We start from the raw sequence: 27,068 nt of genomic DNA on the forward strand, positions 1-27,068 counted from the left end.
ATATACCTGGTTCCCACAAGCTCCATAAGTAGGCTCCAGGTGAGTCATTTACATTGACCCCCCGCCCACCCCCGTTACGGACACATCAGTGGGGAGGGAGGCATGCCAGAGCCCCTGAGAGTCTACTCCATCCTCTGGTTGGGGTGGGGTGGTGGAACTGGTGCTGTGTCCAACTATTTGATTGGCTTTACATAGCGCAGGCACACACTTCATTTCATATTTAGGGGTGTTCTGCCCAGAGGAGTTGTAGTGAAGGAAGTCAGTCATCACAGTTGAATCTGTAGCAGGTAGAAGCAGCAGTGGGGTCGCTCCCTCCACTGGCCATCACAGGAACTGGCAGTTCCCTCCATGGGTTGATGGCACCAGGTGGAGACACCTGAGGAGTTGCAAGAAGGTGCTGTGACATTCCCTAGGAGGGTCCCCATACTGAGTTGGCAGCACATCCTTGCCTCCCTGATGGCCACAGGGACTAGTAAATCAAACCCCTGCATAGGGAGGACGTGTTAATATACTTCATCTTGTCCTAATGTTGCAGGAAGCCGGACCCCTTCCAGGGCCCGAAACTGGGCTCTTGTCTAACACTCGGAAATGAATTGTCCAAGGAAACACATGTGCTGACAAAGCAAGAGATGTTATTGTGAAAGGGCACCTGGGTGGAGAGCAGTAGGGTAAGGGAACCCAGGAGAACTGCTCTGCCGTGTGGCTTGCACGCAGTCTCGGGTTTTATGGTGATGGAATTAGTTTCCGGGTCATCTTTGGCCAATCATCCTAATTCAGAGTCTTTTGTGGTGAGGCACGCATCACTCAGCCAAGATGGATGCTAGCGAGAGGGATTCTGGGAAGTGGACGGACACGTGGTGTCTCCTTCTGACCTTTCCCGAACTCCTCCGGTTGGTGGTGGCTTATTAGTTCCGTATTCCTTATCAGGATCTCCTGTCATAAAACAACTCATGCAAATGGTTACTATGGTACCTGGCCAGGGTGGGTGGTTTCAATCAGTGTGCTTCCCCTAACACTAATAGGAACTCAACACTATAGAGTGGAAAAGAGTGAAAATCTCATCAACACACAGTGCATGGGTAGGGCAGCTCAAGTCCTGTTCCATGTACTGGGTCACAGACAGCGTAAAGTGACATTTTGAAATTTCCATGCTTCACCTTATCCCTCCTCACTGTGAAGCAGGTGGTCACCCTGGATCCCTTTATGCTTCCAACACTGTGACCAAATTCAAAAGGCCATATTCAAACACAACAACAGGCCCATATAAAGCAAGAGGAGAGCTTTTCTGTCTGTTATCCTATTCTTAGCAAGGAAGCCTTTCCCAGACAAACTCTGCCATCAGATTGCATTTCTCATCAGCTCATCATGCAGCAGGGATTCATAGTGAAATCTCCACCACCTTCCATTTGGTAAAAATATCAAATCTGTTAACTGTGACTTTTCACCCAGGCACTCCCCAGGAATAATGGAAATTGCTCTACCGAGCCTGACAGCTGAACCTAAGAAGGACAGGCAGATGAGGAGGGAGGAAGGGCATGTTATGATGGAGGCAAAGGCAGGAGTGAGATTGTGAAATCGGTGGGTGGGGAGGGAGCGAGAGGGGGCGAGAGGGGGCGAGAGGGGGCGGGGGGGGGCGAGAGGGGGCGGGGGGGGCGGGGGGGGCGGGGGGGGCGGGGGGGGCGGGGGGGCGGGGGGGGCGGGGGGGCGGGGGGGCGGGGGGGGCGGGGGGGGGCGGCGGCGGCTAGGGAGGATGAGTGTGAGGACACCAGCCATGTGATGAACAGAGAGCGGTCTGGGTGGCTGGAAGATCAAGCGGGGCATGGAGCACAAGGAGGGTGTCTGGTGAAGACCAGGCATTTGGGGGCAGACAAGTCCTGCTGCGCCTCGTCCAGGAGGCTGGACAGTATCCTAAGGGCAGCAGGCAGCCCGTGCAGAGTTTTGAGCAGGGATGTCATGCCCAGATTGCACTGAAGAAAGCTTCCCTTCCTCAGGCAGCAGGACAGACCATGTGTTGGAAAGCATCAGGATTGCTGGTGCTTGTCAAGGAGAGAGACGAGGGTGACCTGGCCTAGGGAACTCACTGTGCTGATGGAGAGAAGGAACAGAATCTTACTTAGACTTAGGAGGCAGAGAGGTGAGGCTTGATGATTGAGAGTGTGGTGAGAGAGAGGCAGCAGGCAAGGACGGCTTTAAGCATCTCTGGCCTAAGCAGCTGGGGAGAAGGTTGCCTTGCACTGAGTCAGTGAGAGGGTAACAGGCAGGAAGGCCAGAGGTCTCCAAAGGGAGGAAATAGCCTGCAGGTGTCAGACATTTTTCTCTCTCTTAAGCAGCAGGAGGAAGCAAACTAGCGATATTTTTTTCCTTCTCTATAAGAATTTAAAAAGAGGTTTCTCTTAAAATACTGTGTTCCCATAATGACACCTGGTTTCACCTGAAGTTAACTATTCTCAAACCTAGAGATAACCAATGCATTTCTCTTATGAAAATGTTTATCTTAAGCTATGCTAATGTACTATGCATTTACCCCGAACTCTGTCTTCAAGTCGGTTCTGCCTCTTGGCTCAGAACCTACTTGACAAACCAACACGCTATACTCAGATATTGTTCCCCCAATCTATGTAAACAAAACTATTTGTATGGTGATCTGCCCTTCTTCAAGATTCAAGTTAATCATTTTATGGCCCAGGATGAATCATCTGATGTCAAGACTATCCCAAAATGCATCTTACGGGTGAGGGGCCTGGTGCCATTCTGAGTTTTAAGACATTCCTTTCTTTCATTAACAGACTGCTAGTGACTATATGACATGCAGCTGAAGATGAGCAGGGGGGTACTCTTTCTGACCCCCTCTGATGCCTGTCAGAAGCTTTCTCTATCTCCTTGATACTTTAATAAAACTTTATTACACAAAAGCTCTGAGTGATCAAGCCTCATCTCTGGCCCCGGATTGAATTCTTCTCCTCCGGGGGCCAAGAATCCCGGTGTCTTTGCGTGATTCAACAACAACCTTTCATCTTGGGGGCTCATCCGGAATCCTTCAGGACAAGGTAAGCTTGCTTGGAGCTCTAGTTCTTCGTTCTCTTAGCGAACACGTTTTCTGCTGTGCTTTACTAATGCTACGGTGTGCTTGTGTGAATGAATGACATGCCCTGCACGAAGCAAGTGAGGAGCCCTGCTCTGCGGTTCCATGGTCATCTCATGTGGCTTATGGCAGAAACCTGTCGGGGGGGTTTATACCAACCTGCCAATGCCAAGAGGCACCCGATGTCTCCTTCGGGAACCGACCAGAAATGTGGACCGAACTCTCCTTTCTCGGTCAGACTTTTCGGTCTCTTTGACCATTTCATAACTCCTTGGGAATTAAAAGTACTAACCTAATCTATTGGATCATAGACTTTCAAGGGACTTGTGATCTATACTGTTATACTGTGTACTGTGGCTTAGGTCCCAAACTTGGATTGGTAGTCAAGAAAGCGCCTAGCCTCGCTAGGAATTGGAAGTTCAGAAGCTAGATGGAGCTCTAGCTCCAAGAACATCTCTGAGGTTAATTAAAGGTTACTCAGATTGGGACCGCAATGTTTTTTTGTTTTTGGTTTGTTTGTTTGTTTGTTTTTTCCTGTGGTAACGCTGGCTCTTAGTGGACCAGAGGAGGCTCTTATACTGGTGTGGTGATGCTTGGAGGGAACATCTCAGCTTTATGTTCGTATCAGTCTTATTGTGGTCAGGAATATACTCAGGGTCATGCACAGGCACTCAGGTGAGGAATGTTTCCCCCAGCGGTCTTAGCTTGGGAGGCATTCTGGAAGGTTACTCGGATTGCACCCCGGGGGGCATCAGAGACAATGGTGAAGAGCTGGACGTCAGGTAGGGATGCTATCAAGTCTACCCCTGGTACATCCCCACCCTGTCTCGGTGGTAGAACCGGGAGGGACGAGTACGGCGCCTGCGTCGGTAAGGGACAGACTAAGTCCGACCAGGAAGGAAAAGCTTTTGGTGTAAAGTCTGTCTACACCCCCATCTAGAGCAGGGAGGGACGCCTCCGGTAGAAAGATGGTGCTGGTCGCTTTTTTTTCTCTCTCACAGATGGATGGCGCTGGTCGCTTTTTTTCTCTCTTACAGATGGGAGCTAACAATTCCAACCTCACTTCTTCGAACTGTATCCTGAAAAACGGGGATAAATTTGATCCCCAGCGCTTAAAGAAAACACACCTGGTCTACCTATGTGATACTGCATGGCCACTGGAGGACGGCAAACAGTGGCCAGTTGGAGGGTCTCTTAAGCATAATACTGTTTTACAATTAGACCGGTTCTGCAAGGAACAAGGGAAATGGGTAGAAGTAGCATATGTGTTGCCCTTTTTCTCTCTGCGAAATATGCCAGACTTATGTCCTAAGGGTATAGATTTGGGCGTGAAACCTTCAGCTCCCTCCTGTCCTCCTACTTTGCCCCCGTACCCGGGGCTCCAAACTGAGCAAACTGAAAGCCAGAGAACCCCCCTCAGAAGGGTTGCCTTTGTCTCAGTGGAAGCCCAGACTGAGACTCAAACTGCCTTGGTCTCAGTGGAAATCCAAACTGAGATTCAAACTGCCCACGTGGAGGTCCAAACAACTCCTGTCTCAGCACGACCTCAGACTACTCTGGTTTCAGTAGAAACTCAGACCATCGAAGTAAGAGATGATATGGAGGACAGGAGACAAAGAGAAAAAAAACCAGGTTTCTCCAATCTATCCCTGGGATCATATGCGCAGAGCAGCCAGAGAGACTGAGGAACAGCCACATAAGCTGTTGCCTCCTCGTGAAACACCCACTGGGAGAAATAATCAGTCTATGAGAGTTAATAAGCCTTTTTCTTATCAAGAAATACAATGAATCAAGGAGGATCTGGGAGACTATTTAGAGGACCCAGAAAAATATATTAGAGCTTTTAAAGGTGTTACTCTGCTTTATGACCTTACTTGGAAGGATGTGATGTATATCTTGGGACAAACGCTGACTCCTGACTCAAAGACTAGAGTTTTGGGAAAAAGCAGTTGCTTATGGAGATGAATGGCTTGGTAATGAATCAGTAGGGAAGTGGGAGGACGAGATAGCGGCCCTCCCCACTGGGAATCAGGCGGTCCCAACTACAGAACCAGACTGGGACAACAACACAGCTAAAGGAAGATGGAATCAGAGTCATTTTGTTAGATGTATTCTCGAAGGACTCAGGCAGGCACGTTCTAAGCCTTTAAACTATGGCAAATTGGCAGACATAGAACAGGAGGAGAAGGAAGCTCCTGGTAAATTCCTAGATAGACTAAGAGAAGCCCTTCGCAGATTCACTGAGATTGATCCCGAAAGTGAAGAAGGAAAAGTGATCTTAAAGGATAGATTTCTCACTCAGTCGGCTCCAGATATCCGCCATAAGCTATTAAAATGGGCGTATGGACCAAATCAGTCTTTAGATACTCTGTTACAACTGGCTCAGACAGTCTATTATGGTAGGGAATATGAGGAAAAGAAAGAAAGGCAGAAAAAGACAAAGGAAAAGGCAGAAGCCTTCGCAATGGCTATGAAAAACGTTCTTAAACAGCTTGAGAAAGATGCCCAGAGGGACCCAGGTGAAAAGGGATGGGCTTGCTAGTACTGTGGAAAGGAGGGGCACTTCAAGTGGGATTGCCCTCAGGCATCTAAGCCGCCCCTGGCTCCAAGTCCAGTCACTGGAAGAGAGACTGCCCCCAGAGGCCTAGGTCTCTGGCGTCCGACTCTCAAGACAATCGGGACTGAAGGTGCCCGGGGGTCCCCACACAAGCTCCTGTCCTAATTACACCTGAGGAACTCCATCAATTGGCCCCCCACAATTATTAAGATTAAGATAATCAAGATTGCCCGGAGAAATATCAATAACCTCAGATAAGCAGATGACACCACCCTTATGGCAGAAAGTGAAGAGGAGCTAAAAAGCCTCTTGATGAAAGTGAAAGTGGAGAGTGAAAAAGTTGGCTTAAAGCTCAACATTCAGAAAACGAAGATCATGGCATCGAGTCCCATCACTTCATGGGAAATAGATGGGGAAACAGTGGAAACAGTGTCAGACTTTATTTGGGGGGGGGTGGGTGGGCTCCAAAATCACTGCAGATGGTGACTGCAGCCATGAAATTAAAAGACGCTTACTCCTTGGAAGAAGAGTTAAGACCAACCGAGATAGCATGTTGAAAAGCAGAGACATTAGTTTGCCAACAGAGGCCCGTCTAGCCAAGGCTATGGTTTTTCCAGTGGTCATGTATGGATGTGAGAGTTGGACTGTGAAGAAAGGTGAGCACTGAAGAATGGATGCTTTTGAACTGTGGTGTTGGAGAAGACTCTTGAGAGTCCCTTGGACTGCAAGGAAATCCAACCAGTCCATTCTGAAGGAGATCAGCCCTGGGATTTCTTTGGAAGGAATGATGCTAAAGCTGAAACTCCAGTACTTTGGCCACCTCATGCGACATGTTGACTCATTGGAAAAGACTCCGATGCTGGGAGGGATTGGGGGCAGGAGGAGAAGGGGACGACAGAGGATGGGATGGCTGGATGGCATCACTGACTCGATGGACGTGAGTCTGAGTGAACTCCGGGAGTTGGTGATGGACAGGGAGGCCTGCGATTCTTAGGGTCACAAAGAGTCGGACACGACTGAGCAACTGAACTAACTAATCCGTTGATTTCCTTTTAGATACTGGGGCAACTTATTCTGTGCTTACTGAAGCCCCTGACCCACTTTCTTCCCGATCTGCTTCCGTAATGGGACTGTCTGGATGAGCCAAATGTTATTATTTCAGTTATTCTTTATCTTTCAACTGGGATTCTGTGCTATTTTCACACGAGTTTCTGATCGTGCCAGAATCTCGCTCACCCATTTTGGGGAGGGATATACTGAGCAAGGTCCATGCCTCTGTTTTCATGAATATGGAGCTCTCCCTTTCTCTCCCTTTAGTTGAACAAAATGTAAATCCTAGTGTATGGGCTGATGGAAAATCTGTGTGTCGAGCACAAAATGCTATTCCTGTAGTTGTCAAGCTCAAAGACCCGCACTTATTTCCACATAAGAAGCAGTATCCACTGAAACCTGAGGTTAAGGAAGGGTTAAAACCCATCAATGAAAATTTAAAGAAGCAGGGACTATTAATTCTCTGTAACAGTCCCTACAACACTCCTATTTTGGGTATAAAGAAATCAAATGGTAAATGGAGACTAGTTCAAGATTTATGAATAATAAATGAGGCTGTAGTTCCTTTACACCCTGTGGTGCCTAATCCTTATACTCTATTGTCTGAAATGCCTGAACGAGCCAAATATTTCTCAGTAATTGATTTAAAAGACGCCTTGTATCCAGTGCCTTTGGTGGAGGAAAGTCAATTTCTATTTGCCTTTGAAGACCCTACGCAGCCACCTTCTCAGTTAACCTGGACAGTTTTGCCTTAGGGATTTCGTGACAGTCCTCACTTATTTGGACAAAGTTTGTCACGGGAGCTACAAAACTTTAATAGCTCTGAAGCGGTGGTGTTACAATATGTAGATGATATTTTGCTCTGTGCTGAGACAGAGGAAGCTTGTTCGAGAGCCTCAGAAAATTTCTTAAACTTTCTGGCAGGCTGCGGTTACAAGGCATCAAGGGAAAAGGCTCAGCTTTGTCAACAATTGGTTAAGATATCTGGGCCTAATCATATCAGAAGGAACTAGGGCCATAGGCCCTGAGAGAATTAAGTGAAAGTGAAAGTGAAGTCTCTCAGCCGTGACCGACTCCTTGCGAGAGAATTAAAGCTATACTAAATCATCCCTTACCTATGACTTTAAGACAATTGAGAGGATTTTTGGGAATCACAGGTTACTGTCGCATTTGGATTCTGGGTTATGGGGAACTTGCCCGGCCTTTATATAAACTTATAGCTGAAACTCAGTGGGCCCCAACTGACAAACTGGTTTGGTCTCTAGAAACTCAAAAGGCTTTTAAGCTTCTTCAGACTGATCTCCTACAAGCTCCAGCTCTGAGCTTGCGCACAAGGTCAGGATTTAATTTGTTTGTCACTGAAAGAAAAGGTGTGGCCTTGGGAGTTTTGACACAACCCTGAGGGCCTCACCAGCAACCTATTGCTTATCTAAGCAGAGAATTAGATGTGATTTCATGTGGGTGGCCCCACCGCCTAAGAGTAATTGGGGCACCTGACGCTTTAAAAATAATTAATGGACGAAACCTTACTGTACTGACTTCTCATGATGTGAATGGAATCTTAAATTGTAAGGTTAATATTTGGATAACAGACAGTAGGCTTCTTAAATATCAGTCATTGTTGTTAGAAGGACCAGTAACTAAGCTTAAAGTTTGTGGAAATTTAAACCCTGCCACTTTCCTTCCTGAGAAGGAAAATGAAACACCTGATCACGATTGTTCCCAATTTCTACCTTTAAACTATGCAGCTTGGGAGGATCTAATGGATACCCCATTAGACAATCTTGACATGGAAATATTTACAGATGGCAGTTCTTTTGTTCGGGATGGAAAGTGTAAAGCAGGTTAAGCCATGGTGACCTTCTATGGGGTCACATAGAGTCAGACAGGACTAAAGCAACTTAGCAGCAGCAGCAGCGTGATACTGATACAGTGGATGAATCCTTTTCTATGTGGCACCCTCCATTTTCATTTAGCATCTTATTGTCATAACTATGTTATTATACATTTTTAAAAGTTTCGCAGGCTATTTTACATTCATCTGGGCTTCCCTGGAGGCTCAAATGGTGAAGAATCTGCCAGCAATGCGGGAGACCTTGGTGCAACCCCTGTGAGACCCAGCGGTCAATCCCTGGGTCGGGAAGATCCGCTGAAGAAGGGGATGGCAACCAACTCCAATATTCTCGCTTGGAGGATCCCCATGGACAGAGGAGCCTGGTGGGCTACAGTCCAGGGGGTCTCAAAGAGTCAGACAGGCCTGAGCGACTAACACTTTCACTTTACCCTCATTCCCATTATTTTATTTCATTCTTCTGTTGGGGATAGGAAAGCTTCCTGCAAACCAGTGTGCAAACTACAATCTGACAGACTTGAGACCTGGACAGAGGGACACTTTTGGAGGAACCCGGAGAACCTTGACAGCTGATTCTTCCTCTGTGTGCCACAGTTCTCAAAGGCAAAAAATGAGGGCAGTAATACCACCTGCTTCCTGGGTGGTGTCCAGCATCTACCCAGCAGGATCTTAGCTTGGCACTTGTCCCTGTCATGTTATTATTGTGGGTGGCTCGGATGGTAAGGAGTCAGCCTGCAACAGAGGAGGCCCAGGTTCGGCCCCTGGGGTGGGAAGATCTCCAGCAGAAGGAAATGGCAACCCACTCCAATATTCTTGAAAGGAGAATCCCATGGGCAGAGGAGCCTGGCAGCCTACACAGTCCAAGGGGTCTTAAAGAATCTGACAGGACTGAGCAACTTTCATTTCCACTTCACATAAACATTTTCAAGTCAAAACTCACTGTCATAATCAAGTTCTCTTTAAATACAGCATTTCCTCTAGGATCAGAAGCAAGACAAGGGAGCTCACTCCCTCCATTATTCAATATATCAGCTTATATTATTTTATTGTAATTTTAAGTGTCAATGGGTTCCTTCACAGTTTTCACAAAGGGCTCTCTGAAGGGCTCAGATGCAGTTTGAACCAGCCAACCGGCTCAAGCAGAGAAAACTATCTGCCGCTTCTTGTGGCAAAAGGCGGCGCGGCGTTTTTTCAACGACGAAGGGCGGGGGAGAAACGGGATGGTGACACTTGGAGCAACACTGCCACCTGCCGACCACAGAAACCAAAACGCCAGCAGCCCGGAAGAAAATCCATCCTTTCTGTTGGGTTTTCGCGCAGAGGACCGAACAGCGTGGATGCGGAAGTTGAGGTGGATGCCCATGAGGGCCAGAGATGAAGGGACCCTCGCGAAGAGGCCCGGCCACACCACCCGTGGACCGCGGGCTCCTCTCCAGCGGCCCGCGGAACCAAGGCAACACGGGCGGGAAGTCAGGGAACCCGGGAAACCCGGAGCTTGGTGGGCGGGGCTGCGCTCCGATTGGCTGGTTCTGGGCCTGCGCGCAGGAACCCAGTGAGCCCCGCGTCAGTCTCCTGGCCCGGGTCGGTTGGGAGTTTTCTCCTGGGCCCTGTTTCAAAGTCTTCATTCACTGAGGAACCTGACCGGGTATGTCCGGGTCCTGTCGCCCTCTGCCGAAGCCCCCAAAGTGCGGGACCGGTACAAGTCCCCTGTATTTCTCCTCCCGCCCTCCCCAGGCCAGTGAACGCGTTCCTCCCGTGGTACACTCACTGTTCTCGCAGGCCTCACTCCTCTGATGCGTCCTCAGTGCCCACGAGGCTCACCCGGTCATCCCGGAGACTCTGCGTCCTCTTCGATGTTCCCCTCCTCCCCACTCGAGCATCCCCCTGCCCACGGTCCCGCCCCGGGCATCAGGAAAGACCGCGCCCCTCATGGGGCCCTTTTTCTAGCCTTCCTCCCTCTCATCACCCTCAACATGATGTCCTGTCCTCAGGCTCCCTCGCTCTAGCGCCAGTGCACTGATGCCAGAACCTCCTGGAAACCCCCACCTCACCTACCACACGTCCTTCGACGCTACCTGCCAGGCCCCTCCTGGGTCGGCTGAGCCAGGGCTGGAAGCTGTCCCCTGCAAGCACGCCTCTTGTGCTCCTTGACCCCTCCTGCCTACCTACCCACGCCCTGCCTGTGTCTCAGCATCGGAGCGTTGAGGAGCAAACTTTACAACTTTACAGAAGTGTTTTATCTTAAATCCGTGGCCAGAGTAGAACTGCTGTTCATTTTCACTCTCACCTACCTACACTACTACACTACACAGTAGTCACCTTCCTCCATCCTAATGACCACCAGCCCCACAGGCCAATAATTCGTGGAGAGAGAAGAACAAATCTCGTGGAATTTCTCAAGTTTCCCAGTCCCAAACTCCAGGTTTCTGCCCTGGCACTCTGCTGCCCCTCTCCACGCCTGCTCCTGACTACACCCAGCCCCTCACCTCTGCCCGGGATCCCATGCCTTGCACCTTCCCAGGGACTTTGCCCCTGCAGTTATCATTCCTCTCTCCTGAACCAGCACCTGCTCCCTCTACATCGGAGCATTCCACAGCACAGGGGGAAACCCACCGTCTTCCACCACCCTAGTCTGCAGCTACTGGCACATTACCGGTTGCCCTGCAAAGCAAAACTGCTTCAAATTCTGCTGAGATATTCTCTCCTCGGCCCACTTCTGTGGAGTTTTTGTCCCAGTACCTCCACTGGAACTGGTCACATCATGGCCATCATTAATATCCATACTTCCTGATCCCACAGACACTCTTCAGTGCTCATCTTAGGCAACATCTCAGGCATCTTTTGGCATATTTGACTCTTGTGTTGTTTATCCCTCTTTTTATATTTCAGGGGCGTGGGGCTTATGTGACACCAACTATCCTCACTGTACTCGACAAGCTACACATTCTACACTAGGCCCCCTTTGACCTGGATATTGTATGGGAAGTCTTGGGTCAAGTGAAAGACAAGCCAAAGGAAAGAGCGTCCCAGTCACAGTGGGAAATGGCCCACAGAGGCACTGGTAGGCAGAGGTGAGAGAGCTCAAACAAGGGAGGTGTGACAAGAAATGAACACCAGGGACAGGACGATTCCACCCCATTCACACTTGGGATCCAGGGGGCACAGTGTACAATGACCCAACGGAGTCTTTGGGCAGAAGGGTGGCTGCAGTTTAGGAATTTCGTTTTCTGGAGCTGATCTTGGTTCCTGCTGCGGTGCAGGTGAGATCCAAGGGAGGGCTCTGCATCACCCGAGGGAGAAATGTGGAAAGGGACTGCATCCAGATGAAGCCTAAGCAGGCAATGGGCTAGGGGACCGTGCAGCTGAGGAGTGGATATCCCTGCCCGTTGATGGGGTGGACGATAATACCTAGATTCAGACGGGTCTGCAGATGCCAGCAGGGTGGCTGAGGCTCAGTCAGCCATGGAGCACTGGGTCCACAGCAAGAGGAGGGAGACAAAAATGCAAGTTTCCCCACCCCCACCCATGGGCGGTACAGGTCAGCATCAACAGCTGGAACCAGGAGAGGATGGTCATTTTTCCCTCAGGGAACACTGAGGCCTCTGTGAGGAACAAACGTATGCCGTGTTATAGACTCCCTCTCCCACATGACTGCAAGCCTTGTAAGTGACATATACCCCTGCTCCATCGCTGAAAGAAGTAGAGACATTTTCACCGGAATAGACTAAGCATTTCTATCTGTGGATATTCAGCTGGTTGCATGCAACCACACTTTCCAAGTCAGAAGCAACTTCAGTGGGGGTTTCCCATTACTAACCACTATGAAGGGTGAACACTCATGAGGAAGATCAGATCATCCAGGGAGAAAAAATACATTAAAGTGTCCATGGAGTCTAAGGAGCGTACGTTGAGACTGTGATCTCAGCAACCCACGTCCCCCACCACCACCTGGCTCTTCCTGTGACCATGGGCCGCAGAGGCAGAGCGGAGCCCAGAGGGAGAGGAAGGAGGTCTTCCTGGAACTCCACTGCTGCTTTGAAAATACCACACTCCCCTCTCGACATGAATACTCACCTGTGAAGATCATTCCAATTCTCCACTCTGTCCTCTAGTCAAGAGTCCTGATGATTCTTTTGCAATGGGCATCCTGGTCTCTTTGGTTTGGGGAATAGAAAATAGCATACCCTGCAAGCACACAGGCCTCTACTTCCAATACCCTGAGTCTCTGATTCCTTTCAAGCCATGCTTCTTGAAAGTATAGACTCCAGGAGCATCCTTATCTGGTTACCTCTTGATTCCTCCTCTGAGTGCCCATCCACAGAACATCCCCTTGCTAACGTATCCCAAGAGCTCCGTGCGCCAAACCGTAGTACCCAGTGCTGTACTGGCCACAGACACATTCCGTTTTCAAAAACACTTTCCTTGGTCAGTCTGACAGCAGCCCATCCTGGTTTTCCTCCTCCGTCTCAGTTCATTACTTCTAAGTCTCCTTATCTGTCCATTTAGTTTGAACCCCTCCTAAATCTTGATTTTGTTTTCCTCTGGTTTCCAACCTCTGCCCTGTGCTCTTCCATTCTATACATGATCCTTGGGTGACCATGTCACCCCCCCAGAGCTTTTACCCATCTGACTCATTTTCATCTGTATCCCTCTGTATGCTGATGGCTTTTCGAATCACCAAATCTACCTAAGATGTCTCAACTGGGCCTCACTTCCCCCACAGGCTGAGATGTATGGGCTATCTGCACTCAGATGTCCCATAAGCACTGCAGACCTGCTAGTAGCCCAGGGCCAATGTTCCCTGGGGTGTCTCATGGATAGGCACCGCCATCCACCCAGTTCCTTAAACCACAATCCCGGGCATGCTGCTGGGTGTGATCTTCACCAAGCCATGACTCCCCTGGAGCTGCTCTGGAAAAGGCTGACCCGAGATCTTCCTGTTGCCACAGATGGGGATCCGTTCATCTGAGAGGCCCTGTTCTGCAGACACACTCTGAAGGTGTCCTGAGAACAGGCCATCACCCTCTTCTGGATCTCTGAGAGAACCTGGCCACTGTAATACACCTGAGAGGTTGAAAGCCCTGTCTTTAACAGGACAGTGAGTCAGGACACAGCAATGTAAGCCCATCATTGGGGAACATGCCAAGGAATATCCAGAAGAGATCCCTAAAGTAGAACATTTCAAGAGGTGAGTCTTCATGGGTGTGCATCAAACAAGGGATTGCTTAACTGTATTTTTCCCAGTAAACATCCTGTTCTTATTTGGTCTTCATCTGAGCATGGGCGTTAATTTGATAACACAGGAAACGGTTTAAAACTGCAGCTGAGCACAGGCAGCAGATATGCTGGCAGCCGATCCTTCTACATCAACATCAACATCAACAGCTACAATTCTCAGCCATCTTTGATCTTTAAAGCACTATTATGATCTGTCGAATGAAGTTATCTCCACAGTGTTTTAGAAATGTATTCAACTAACTAGGCACAAGGGATCCTGACAAGAACTAAAACGTACTGAGTTTCACTAACAACAGCAGGGTTTTAACTGTAAAACTTTGAATTCAGGAACACACAGCAGAGCAAGCAAGCACAAGGTCAGTCTTCAAACTAGTATTAATTTGGGCAAGTTGTCCCTTTCCTCAGCCCTGCTTTGCTTGTAGTCAGAAGTCGCAAGTTTTCGATGTTGGATTTCTTCCTGTAAGAATGGGTTTTGTTTCCACAGCTGCAAGCTCAGCTTTCATAAGAGAACTTTTCAGATAATGCTCAGGCCAGCGCTGCATTCCAGACCTACTACTTCAGACTCTCTGGGGCTGTCCTGCCAGCATCAACTCTTCTAAAGCCTCTCCAGGGGAGATTTGATGCACAGTTTAGGTTGAGAAGCACAATCACATGATGCTTCATCCGTCCTGGTTTTAAACAGATTCCTGAACTGAAGAGCCATGTTTGCTACTAATGAAATTTCAAAAAATTTGTAATTATATGTCTTCCCTTCTGAGAGGGATTTTGACATATTTATTCACAGCCATATTTAGAACAATTTCAATGACTCAGTGGTGTGTTATGCCCCTAAGTTCCTTTCCTTACCAGACACTCAGGCAGATGTCCTGGCGGCAGAAGGAGGATGGATGGAGTTCCATTGTCCTGGTTACTGCTCTGCTGAGCATCCCTCCTGGGTTGCTGAGCTCAGGCAGGGGACCTCACACCAGGCTACAGGTATTCTTGTGACCAGAGGTTGGAGCTAAGGGCTGAGATCCGTTACCAGGGAAACGGAAGCTGGGTCCACGTGATTTGAGAAGAATGGGAAAACAACTAAGTAGAATTTCAGATGCAGGGTGGGTTCTGGGAGCCTGTCCAGAGCCACTGACTTGTGGTCACACACTGGGCGCCTGTGCGTAAACACAGAGACACACTAGACGTGTGTGCTCACTGGGGGTTCTGTCCTGACGTGCATGGCGACTGTCTCTGGAGGGAGCATCTAGCACATGTGCAGGAGGCCGGACCCAGGACGTGGAAGGAGCGGGGGCGCTCCCCACTGTTACAGAAGCAATGGCACATCTTTTCCCACATGTCTCACCTGCACATCTGCATTACCTTCCTAAACTGCTTTACTGAGGTGTAATCACATACCACAGATCACACCCATCACTTCCAGGGCAGTGACTTTTAGCAACTTCACACAGTGTGCAACCACCGCTACAGTGCAGTTGTGGAACCCTGCCAGCACCACGAAAAGGGTCCGTGTACCCATCAGCAGTCGATCCCCAAGCGGACCTGCATGCCCAGGCACCCTCTCATCTAATTTCTGTCTCTGTAGATTTGCCCTTTGCGGGCATTTCATATCAACCGACTCCTGCAGGAAGTGGCCTTTTGTGTCTGGGTTCTTTCACTTAGCGCAATGCTTTGGAGGCTCACCCATGTGGCATCAGAAAGCAGAAGTTCATCACTTTTCATCCATCTATGCTATTCCACTGTATGGCTACAGAATACTCTGTTTACCCCTCTCTAGCTGACAGACTTTTAGGCTGCTCCACTATTTGGAGATTACAGACAGTGCTGCTGTGAAAGACATGTAACTAAGGATGAGTATTTGTATGGACATGGGTTTCATTTCTTCTTTCTTATTCCACAATTTCATTTCTTGTTTTGCCCCTTGCAGAGGCTAGACCCTTCAGTCCAAAGACATCGACTGAGTCACAGTATTATCCCACACCAGATGCTGTTCATTAAAGGAGCTGATAGAGGACACAGCCAGTTATTTACTGCCTTCCACCTGCCAGGTCATGGGTGCTAGGTGTTTTACATCTGTTATCTCCAGTAGGTCTCCCAATAAACCTCACCAACAGGTAGAGTTATTGCCATTTTACAGATAAGGAATTTGAGGCTGAAGGAGAGTGCCTGGGCTGGTAGGGCCTGCACTGGAACCCAGCTTGAGTGTAAACTGTGAACTGTGGGATGGAGGGAGATGAAATGAGGAGAGAAGTTTGGGCACAGGTCCCAGAGAGTTTCCATGCCATGGGGGACCAGGGAAACATCACACCCTTGTTATCAGTCCTGGGCATCCCCTTGCAATAGGAGGAGCCTCAATCCATCTGAGGACAAAATTACCAGGAACAGAATGATGCACGCAACAGAAGATGAAGTCTGTGAGTGGTTTCCAGGTGGGAGAGGTGTAACAGAAAAGCCAGCTTCCTGGTGAGGGTTTGTCTAGCTGTGAGGGAAAAGCTCGAGGACTGTGGCTGAGAAGGAAGGAGCCTCTAGGGCTGGACACAGATGTCTAATGTGACGTTGAAATGCTTCGTGAAGCTTGAGGGTAAGGCCTGACCTGCAACCTGCCCTGTGGCAGCTCAGTATTTGTTATAACAGGGAACATGCCAACACATTTCTATGAACCTCATTCAATACTCACAAAAACCACCTGCTCAGTTCATGGCATTATTCTGAATAATTCACCCATTGTCAGGCCAGGCTGGTATGGCACAGTGGGCCAATTTAATTTCTCAAGATGATGTGATAGCAAGTGGCAGAACTAGGTGGAAAGGAAGGTTATCTGAATCAGAGGTTATCTGTGTCCTTACCCACAATACCATATTGATTCCTCAAAAAAGGAAAAAAGAGGGGGATAAATATAAAACAAAGGAAAAAGAATAAAAGGAGACCCATGATGCTTACTGTATTGGGGTGTCCACCATGGACTGTGAGCGAAGAGAAAACTCCTCAAAGCGGTCTAATTAGAAAGGGAACAGACAATCACACCACGTGAGGTCAGGAGACAGGGTGGTCTCTGGCACAGTGTCCATGTACACGGAGAGCAGCGGGAGCACAAAGGAGGGCACGGGGAAGGTGCGGAGTAGAAGAAGCTACGGAAGCAAGAGGAAGAGGGGAGCAGAGTGACAGAGCGCCACTGGACTTGCCCGAGGACGCTGATCAGCAGGTTCAAACCGTCCAACCTGCTGATGGCAGCCTGCGTGGAAGCTACACTTCTCACCCGTGAAATAAAGTCGCCTGGCTCTCTGAGCTGTATTCAACCAACAAGTATCCCCAGTGCCCACCTAGTCATCGATGCCCTCAGCACAGTGCTGAAAGCAGCCATAGCCTAGGACAGACCTCAGTCTCAGGAGGTAAAGGAGTTTCCAAGATACAGAATAAAGGGGAAGCCAAGGGGGAAGAGACGGACACTAGACACTCGTGCCAGAGTGGGGAGAGACGACAGGATTCCCCTCACCTGCTCGACGAACCAAAATTTGAGCTGAGGATTTTCAGGGTTCACTCACTGACAATTCACTTGAGAAACGGCTGCTATAATGATTGTGCACTCGGAAGGGGAAAGGAGGGTGTTTGTCTCGTACAATAAGCTTCTGGACGATGTGGGGATAAAAAACACAAACGGCCCTAGAGCAACAGAAAACTGAGTGGAGAGGTTTGCTCCAGCCACTCGTTTCCTATATGTTGTTTGCAACGAATTGACAGCATAACAGCAGCTGCACTGCTCTGTGTACCTCACTTTATCATCACTTATAAGATGGTAAACGTGTTCTGAGGCGCTGTGGTATAAAGGTCCTCAAGGGGCTCATGGTGGGGTGGGCAGGAAGCCAGTCTGAAGACCATGGTGAAACAAGTGTGACGAGAGCCTTGGCCTCAGGAGCCAGCGGAGGCTGGGATCAGGCCGTGAGGAATGGCTTTGCCTGGGGTGGGATAACCTATAATATTATTTTCCCCATTTGCAGGCAAGGGAACTGAGGATCAGAGATGGTGAGCATCTTACTCAAGGTCACACTGCTTGGTAGTGGTCCTAACCATCTCTCATGTACATCTGTTAAAATGTGAAGGTCTCTGCACTATTCATTACACCACTCTCTGTCTCTCTCAATGTTGTCACCTGTTTTCGCTCACAATCACCACCTTATACATTCCCTTGGCCTAAGTCCTTTTTCATTAGATAAATAATCTGCTGAACAAAGTATAGATTTCCTGTTAGCACATCCAGTCTGTTTACTTTATAAAAAATATTTCCTTGCAGGGCACATTGTACTCACCGAAACTGATGGTTTACACTGAGCTTGTACTGCACCCATATGCTGGGTAAAGAAAATGGATCACTGGGATCTGTAGCTTTACTTACCTATTTCACACAATCTCAAGCATAATTTTAAATGTAGCCAATATTCAAGTAAAAACAGTAGAACCATTGCTTTCCTATAATGAGCAGTCACGAAAGATTTCATTGAATATTAATAGGTTCTAGGCAGGAGACTAAACCCCTTTCATAGGAAGTTGTGGAAATTCTTTTCCTTAAGTTAAGGAAACCCTTTCTCTTTATACATTTTCTCTATTGCTGGTACCCTGAGAGACTTAAGCAAGCCAAGCCACTTCACTGTACTGTTGTGGACAAAAGAAACATGTGCGGCAAGCCTAACACACAGGCACAGACATATGTGATCCACCCAATAGAGGTATGTCAAATATAAGGCAATGGTATCGGAAAAACAAGGGCTTCCCTGGTGGCTCAGTGGTAGAGAATCCACCTGCTAATGCAGGAGACCAGGGTTGATCCCTGAGTCATGAAGATCCCCTGGAAAAGGAAACGGCAACCCACTGCAGTATTCTCGCCTGGGAAATCCCATGGACAGAAAAACCTGGTGGGTACAGTCCATGGGACTGCAAAAGAATGGGACATGACTTAGGGACTAATGAACAATTGAAATATAAATGGAAACCCCTAACTAATCATATATCCAAATTTCTGACCTCACCACAGTTCTACTATCCAGGATCAGCTGTACTCCAGGAATCCAGACACTGAAAGATACCTTCCTTTTAAAATTACTATACACCGCTGCTGGGAGATTCAGGATATAAAAGTTTTCAAAAGCATTGCACAGCAAGGCAGGACTGAAGGAGCCTATTAAAAGTATGTACTTATTCCTATGTCACATCAGGGCCTAACTCACACACTCTTGAGAAGGAACACCTGCGATGATTTCCATACGGGAAATGCGTCTCCCCTGAAAATACTTCATTATATTGTGTCATTTTGTGAAGTGGGGCATGAGGTGGGGAGGGAGGTGATGCCAAGGAAAGAGCCTACTTCTGAACCTGGTGAACACCGATTTGAGCCCAACTATTCCGAATTGACCAATGTCCATAGGAAGATTCAGTATCGGCTTAAGAGTGTCAATCCCCATTGAGAGAAAGAGAAATAAGTCATATACAGAGTGTCCAACCGCCATGTGATCCTGAAGAGGTGGGGGTGTTTGTGGAAAACAACAGTTCTGAGAGAGCTCGGATCCCACTTGACTGAAGAGGATTGTGGTCCTGTGGCACTAACGCACACCTGGTGGGTCCTAGAGCGATAGATGTCCCCCTCCGTCTGCATGTCTCTGCCTCTCTCTCTCGCTCTCACACGTTCTTTCTCAGGATCAGGTTCTCACTAGCGGAATGCCAATGCAGTGCTTCCCATCCTCAGCCCAGTCGAGGAGCCTGGAGTGGGGGTTCGGCCTCCCATCCTCAGTGTGTGGAAGAGAAGGGTAAAGACCACTGAGAGGAGGAGTCGTCCAGGGTCCTATAGCGGCTACCCGCCCTTCTCAGGGGAGGAGTCTGTGGGCCGGGCTTTGACATTACAAAGATGGGACATTTACCCTTCCCTTCCTTATAGAAGGACCTTCCTGCATATTCCCTTGGTTGTGGTGGATTGAGAGGGAGCCCGGAGTGGCCTGAAGAAAAGTAGGTTGTCCCCGGGGACGGTGGCATTAGGGCGGGGGTGATTCGCAGGTGAGAAGGTAGTGTCCGGCCCTCTGGACCGTGTGCCCCGAGGGCCTCTCCCAGCAGCTTGGAGGCTGGGAGGGACGATTGCATCCGGAGTCACAAGAAGAGTTGTCGGGTACTGGAGATGCCCTCACAGATGACACCTGGTGATGGTCGGCTCTTGGGGTTGGAGGACGGGGGCTTCTCCCTGATTGCCTGGTAATTTGTGTTGTCATCTGTCTACGTGAGGAGCAGCTGGTGTTACTTGAAATTTTTAAAAATTTTATTAATTTTAATTGGAGGCTAATTACTTTACAGTATTGTGGTGGTTTTTGCCATATATTCACATGAATCAGCCACGGGTGTACATGTGTCCCCAATCCCGAACCCTCTCCTACCTCCCTCCCATCCCATCCCTCTGGGTTGTCCCAGTTCACCGGCTTTGAGTGCCCTGTTTCATGCATGGAACTTGGACTGGTCATCTATTTCATATATGGTAATATAAATGTTTCAATGCTGTTCCTTAAGATCATCCCACCCTTGCCTCCTCCCGCAGAGTCCAAAAGCCTGTTCTTTATCTGTGTGTCTTTTGGTGTCTCGCATATAGGGTTGTCATTACCATCTTTAAAATTCCATGTATGTAGGTTAATATACTGTATTGGTGTTTTTCTGTCTGACTTACTTCACTCTGTATAAAAGGCTCCAGTTTCATCCACCTAATCAATACTGATTCAAATGCATTCTTTTAAATAGCTGATTAATACTCCATTGTGTATATGTAACACAGCTTTCTTATCCATTCATCTGCCGATGGACATCTAGGTTGCTTCCATGTCCTGGCTATTGTAAACAGTGCTGCGATGAACACTGGGGTACACGTGTCTCTTTCAATTCTGGTTTCCTCGGTGTGTATGCCCAACAGTGGGATTGCTGGGTCATATGACAGTTTTATTTCCAGTTTTTTAAGGAATCTCCACACTGTTCTCCATAGTGGCTGTACTAGTTTGCATTCCCACCAACAGTTCAAGAGGGTTCCCTTTACTCCACACGCTCTCCATCATTTATTGTTTGTAGACTTTCTGATAGCAGCCATTTTGACCAGCGTGAGATGATACCTCATTGTGATTTTGATTTGCATTTCTCTGATAATGAGTGATGTTGAGCATCTTTTCATGTGTTTGTTAGGTACCTGTATATCTTCTTTGGAGAAATATCCATTAAGCTCTTTGGCCCATTTTTTGATCGGGTCATTTATTGTTTTGTTATTGAGCTGCATGAGCTGTTTGTATATTTTTGACATTAATTCTTTGTGATTTTTTCCCTACCAGTTGATACCAGTAAGACACTGGGAAAGAGTAAAAGCAAACTAATAGACATTGACTTTATTCTACCGATTGCAATTGGGAGAGCAGCGCAGACCTGAAGATCAGACTGTCAGCAAGGTGGTTTTGCACTGTACTTCATTCCACAGAGACGTCATTGTACTTCATTCAAAAAGACACATGTACTTTTTGTACCGTTCATTGCAGCACCACTTATAATACCTAAGACATGGAAGCAACCTAGATGTCCACCCACAGATGAATGGATGAAGAAGCTTGGTACATGTGTGCAATGGAATACTACTCAGCCATAGAAAGGAACACTTTTGAGTCAGTTCTAATGAGGTGAATGTACCTAGAGCCATTATACAGAGTGAAGTAAGTAAGAAAGAGAGTAACAAATATCATATATTAACGCATATATATGGGATCTAAAACAACGATACTGATAAGCCTATTTGCAAGGCAACAATAGAGACACAGACGTAGAGAACAGACTTGGGGACTCAGTGGAGGAAGAACTGGGAAGAATAACACAAAATTGTAAAGCAACTATCCTAAAAGTTTATGACAGTTCTGCATCTTCTTTTCCCATTAGGGTTCCTTTCATTTCTATTTCTTCCCTCTTCCATGGCTAGGACTTTCAAAATTACGTTGAATAAAAGTGGCAAGTGTGGTTACCTTGTCTTATTCCTCTTTTTAGAGGAAATGCCTTCATTTTTTCACCATTGAGAATGTTTGCTGTGAATTTGTCATATATGTCCATCAGTAGGTTGAGGTATGTTCCCTCCATGACCACATTCTGGACAGTTTTTGTCATAAATGGGTGTTGAGTTTTGTCAAAAACTTTTTCTGCATCTATTAAAATGATTACATGGTTTTTATTCTTCTATGTCTTAATGTAGTGCGTCCATTGACTGATTTGTGTATATTGAAGAGTCCTTGCTTCCCTGGGATAAATCTCAGTTTATCAGGGTGTATGATCCTATCAATATATTGCAGTATTTGGTTAGCTAGTATTTTATTGAGTTTTTTTTTTGCCTCCATGTTCATCAGTGAAATTAGCCTGTAATTTGTTGTTGCCGTTTTTGTTGTATTTTTGTCCTGTTTATGTATCAGGGTGATGGTGGCTTCATAAAAAGAGTGTGGGACTGTTTTTCTTCTGCAGTTTTTTTTGAATAATTTCAAAAGTAAAAGTGATTTCTAAACAATAGAATTCTCCTGTGTTGGTACCTATTCATGGACTTTTGTTTGTTAAGAGTTTTTATTTTTTTTCACAAATAAATAACACAGATATTTAGTAGAGAATTATCTAGTTTACTTTCAATATATTAACATTAAAAGAAAAGAGAAATAGAAAGAGCAAACCCACCAAATTGGGTTTTGACCAATATCCAGATTTAAAGTCCTGTGTCACAGCACATCTGGGGAACCAATTTGGAAAAGGCCCCAGGCAACATGTCCTCTCCGTGGGTGAGACTTCAAAGATTGCAGTTCTGGGATCCCACCTACAATCCCAGGAAGGGTGCAAACTGATACCTTCATCAATCTGTGATCAAATTGCAAGACTGGTTTTGTGTTAATGCTGTTTGTTTTGTCTTGTAAAAACCTCAGAATGTTGCCAAGCCTGGGACTTGGTTGGCCAGGCCCCTCCAGGGTCTCAACAATCTCAAGATGTCTCTGTTGGGAGACTTTAATCACAGTTTGAATCTCAGTACTTGTGATTAGTCTGTTCTTTTTTTCACCTATTTACTCCTAATTCAGTCTCGGGAGATTGCAGCTTTCTGTGAACGTGTCCATGTCTTCCAGGTTGTCCATTTTCTTAGCATATAGTTCCTTGTAGTAGTCTCTTATGATCCTTTGTATTTCAGTGGTGTCCATTGTAGCTTCGTTTTCATTTCTGATTTTATTGATTTGAGTCCTCTCCTTTTGTCTCTTGATGACTGTAGCTAATGTTTTATCAATTTTGTTTATCTGTTCAAAGAACCAGCTTTTAGTTCCACTGATATTTTTCCTATTGTTTCTTTGTATTTTATTTATTTCTGCTCTGAGTTTTATGATTTCTTTTCTTCAAGTAAACAGGGGTGTTGCTTGTTCTTCTTCCTCTAGCTACTTTAGGTGTAAGGTTGTTTGTTTGAGATTTTCTTGTTTCCTGAGGTAAGATTTTATTTCTATAAACTTCCCTCTTAGAACTGCTTTTGCTGCATCCCATAAGTTTTGGATTGTCATGTTTTCATTTTCATTTGTCTCTAGGTATTTTTTAATTTCCTCTTTGACTTCTTCAATGATCCATTGGTTGTTTAGTAGCATATTGTTTATCCCCCCTGTGTTTGTATTTTTTTTACAGTTTTTTTCTTATATTTTATTTCTAATCCCACAGCATTGGGTTCAGAAAAGACTCTTGATATGAGTTCAATTTTCTTAAATTTATGTGGCTTGATTTGTGACTCAAGATACAATCTATCCTAAAGAATGTTCTATGTGCACATGAGAAGAAAGTGTATTCTGCTGCTTTTGGATGGAATGGCCTAGAAATAGCAATTAAGTACATCTGGTGTAATGAGTCATTTAGGGGCTGTGCTTCCTTCTTGATTTTCTGTCTGGATGAGCTCTTCATGGATGAAAGTGGAGTGTTAAAGTCCCCCTCTATTATTGTGTTGCTGATGTTTTCTCCTTTTATGGCTGTTTGTATATTGAGGTGCTCCTATGTTGGGTGCATATTTATTTACAATTGTGTCTTCTTCTTGGAATAATCCATTGAACATTATGTGGTGCCCTTGAATTTTGCAACAATCTTTAAAGTCTATTTTGTCTGATGTGAGTATTGCTACTCCAGGTTTCTTTAGATTTCCATTTGCATTGAATATCTTTTTCCATCCCTTCACTTTCAGTCTGTATGTGTACCTAGATTTGAAATGGGTCTCTTGTAGACAGTATTATGTGTGCTGGGCTGTGCTTTGTCGCTCAGTCGTGTCTGCCTCTTTGCGACCCCATGAACTGTACCCACACCAGGCTCCTCTGTCTATGGGGATTCTCCAGGTAAGAATACTCAAGTGGCTTGCCATGCCCTCCTCCAGGTGACCTTCCCAACCCAGGTATCGAATCCAGGTCTCCTGCATTGCAGGCAGATTCTTCACCGACTGAGCCACCAGGGAAGCCCAAGACTACTGTAATGGGTGGCCTGTCCCTTCTCCAGGGGATCGTCCCAATGCAGAAATCAAGCTGGGGTCTCATGCATTGTAGGCAGATCCTTTACCAGCTGGGCTACTAGGGAAGCCCAGACAGTATTATACATGGGTCTTCATCTTTTTTTAATCCGTTACCTTTTTCTTTTTCTTTAGGATGCAGCATTTCATCCATTTACATTTAAGTTAATTGCTGACATTTATGTTCTTATTGGCATTTAAAAAATTGTTTTGGGGTTGTTCTAAAGGTGTTTATTCCAAACTTCCTTTTGTGATTTGATGCCTATCTTTAGTGTTGTGTTTGGATCCCCTTGTCTTTTTTGTGTCTATATCTATTGTAGATGTTTGGTTATGATGAGTTTTTTGTTATAGCTGCCTATACACACACCACATACATGTGTATATACATATACACATATATATATAAATATATATATATATATATATATCTTCCAAGGTGGTTCAGTGCTGAAGAGTCCCCCTGCCAATGCAGGAGATGCAGAAGATTTTAGTTTGATTCCTGGGTTGGGAAGATTCCCCTGGAGGAGGAAGTGGAAACCACTCCAGTATTCTTGCTTGGAAAAATTCCATGGACAGAGGCGCCTGGAGAGCTATAGTCCATGGAGTTGCAAACAGTCAGACGTGCCTGAGTGAAAGAGTATATATACACATGTGCATATACTTGTTTAACTTTACTGGTCTCTTAATTTCAAATGCATTTTCAATATCCTGCATTTGTACTCCCATCCTCTCATAACAATGATTTACTATGTTCATCATCTGTTTGTCTTTATTGGTGAGCTTTCCCATTCACAATTTTCTTGTTTCTAGTCCTGGCCTTTTTGTTTCTGCCTAGAGATGTTACATTAGTTAGTCTTTGTTGTAAAGCTGGTGTGGTACTGTTGAATTTTCTGAGCCTTTGCCTGTCTTTTGATTTCTCTGTTGAATCTGAAAGAAGAGCCTTGCTTGGTAGAGTATTTTTGGTTATAGGTTTTTCCCTTTCACCGCTTTAAATATATCCTGCCACTCCCTGCTGACCTGCAGAGTTTCTGCTGAGAATCCCTTGACCTGCTTAATATTTTCTCTTTGTTGTTAATTTTTCAGTTTTCTTAATACGTCTCAGCATTTTCCTCAGCAGTTGGAACCAGCCAACCAGCGCAAACATAGAAAAAAAAAAAATCTGTCACCGATTACCGCAATAGGCTTTGAAACCTTTTTTCAAACGGGAAGGGCGGGGGGAAAAGATGCAAGCGGCTCCGCGAAGCAACACTGCCCCCTGCCGACCACAGAAACCAAAATGACAGCCAAGCACGGAAGGAAATTAATCCTTCCTGCTTGGTTTTCGGCAGAGGACTTATGTGGGATGCCCCTGAGGACCACAGAAAGGGAACCTCTCGAAGAGGCCCAGGCAAACCACCACTGGACCCCGCGAGTTCCGCTCGACCCGTCCACAGAACCACAGCGAGGCGGTCAAGAAGTCACGACGTCAGGAAGATACAGAGTTGCTGAGGGCTGGTTCTGGGCCTGCCCCGTGGAGCAGTGAGGTCAGTGCCAGTCTCCCAGTCTGAGTCCGCCGGGAGATTTCTTCCCAAAACTGTTTGGAACTCTGCGCTGAGGGACCTGATCCGTGATGTCCGGGTCCTGTCCAACCTGGCCCCAACAAGATGGTTATTTTGGGTCACTACCCTGCCCACTTCTCTGTCAGTCGACTCTGGATTAAAGTCCCTTCCTGACCCATCTTGCAGTGAGCTGAGCAACTTGTACTACATAACAGCTGATTACTTCCAGGTACTTTGCATTATAAATGTGTTATCATGTCATAATCTTGATAGAGTGGATGAGTTGCTGCGGGGGTCCAGCCCCGGTGGATCCAGGGTGATTCGAAGGTGGGGATGGAGTCGGCGTCTTTGGAAAAATACATATTTAATCACAGATATAGAGAGATTAGAAATGGATAGTGTAGTAAGAAGATCAGTGGAGAAAAAGAGGCTGAATAACTTGGATTACGTGGAATAGCATCCATGCTCCAGATGGGAATTCAGCCAGAAAAATGGGAGCAAGAAAGAAGCAACATGGGGGAATCAGTCTTTCCGGAAACTGATCCGACTTCTTTATTTTTGGGTTTGCTTATATACCTTTTGTTACACATAGGGATGAATATAGAGTCACGAGGGAGTCAGCAGTCCTGACCTTTATCAAAATCAGGTGCTTCACATAAATGTATAAAAAAAGGTCTTAGGAATATTACATCATCTTCTGGCCATGAGTGAGACCTGCTGACATTTTATGATCCTTTCTTTCTGATAACCAAAAAACTTATTTCTTCCAAGGGTGTTTTTTCTTAAACCAGGCACCACCCTCCAAATAAAGTTACATTCCTATAGGGTGAGGGTGTAGTGAGTTACAATCAAGAAAGGAATTTATTGAACCCAAGGTTAACATGATTAGTCTTAAAGGTTAATACTTATTTCTCCTATATGCTTAAAGGTTAATACTTATTTCTTCCTATATGCTAGTTATATTCATTATAAGGGTAGGGAACATGGAGATTTAGCAGCAAACATCAGCCCAACAAATGAAAATCCTTTCACCAATGCTCCCCTTAAGATCTATTTAGTCTTAAGATATGATAAAGTTACATTTTTACATAGCAAGGACACAGTGATTTATAACAAAGTACAGTGATCTATTACAAAAGAGAAAATCCATTAACTCAAAAAGTCTAGTATTGCTAACATCAAAAACTACTGCATTTCCTTTTCTATATTCCAAATACATT

The 27,068-nt window shown here is 46.3% G+C and overlaps 1 long non-coding RNA gene across 1 annotated transcript in view; it reads right to left on the minus strand.

The window, feature by feature from the left end:
• The window catches only part of LOC138931030 (uncharacterized), a 31,057-nt gene extending 20,659 nt beyond the window's left edge, over positions 1–10,398 (minus strand). The window contains exon 1 of the long non-coding RNA XR_011446341.1: positions 10,310–10,398. This is a non-coding gene — a long non-coding RNA (uncharacterized lncRNA). The remainder of the gene's footprint in view (positions 1–10,309) is intronic.
• Between the last annotated feature and the right edge of the window lie 16,670 nt (positions 10,399–27,068).

The sequence above is a fragment of the Ovis canadensis genome, chromosome X, assembly GCF_042477335.2.
Source record: "Ovis canadensis isolate MfBH-ARS-UI-01 breed Bighorn chromosome X, ARS-UI_OviCan_v2, whole genome shotgun sequence".
In the NCBI taxonomy this organism is placed as follows: domain Eukaryota; kingdom Metazoa; phylum Chordata; class Mammalia; order Artiodactyla; family Bovidae; genus Ovis; species Ovis canadensis.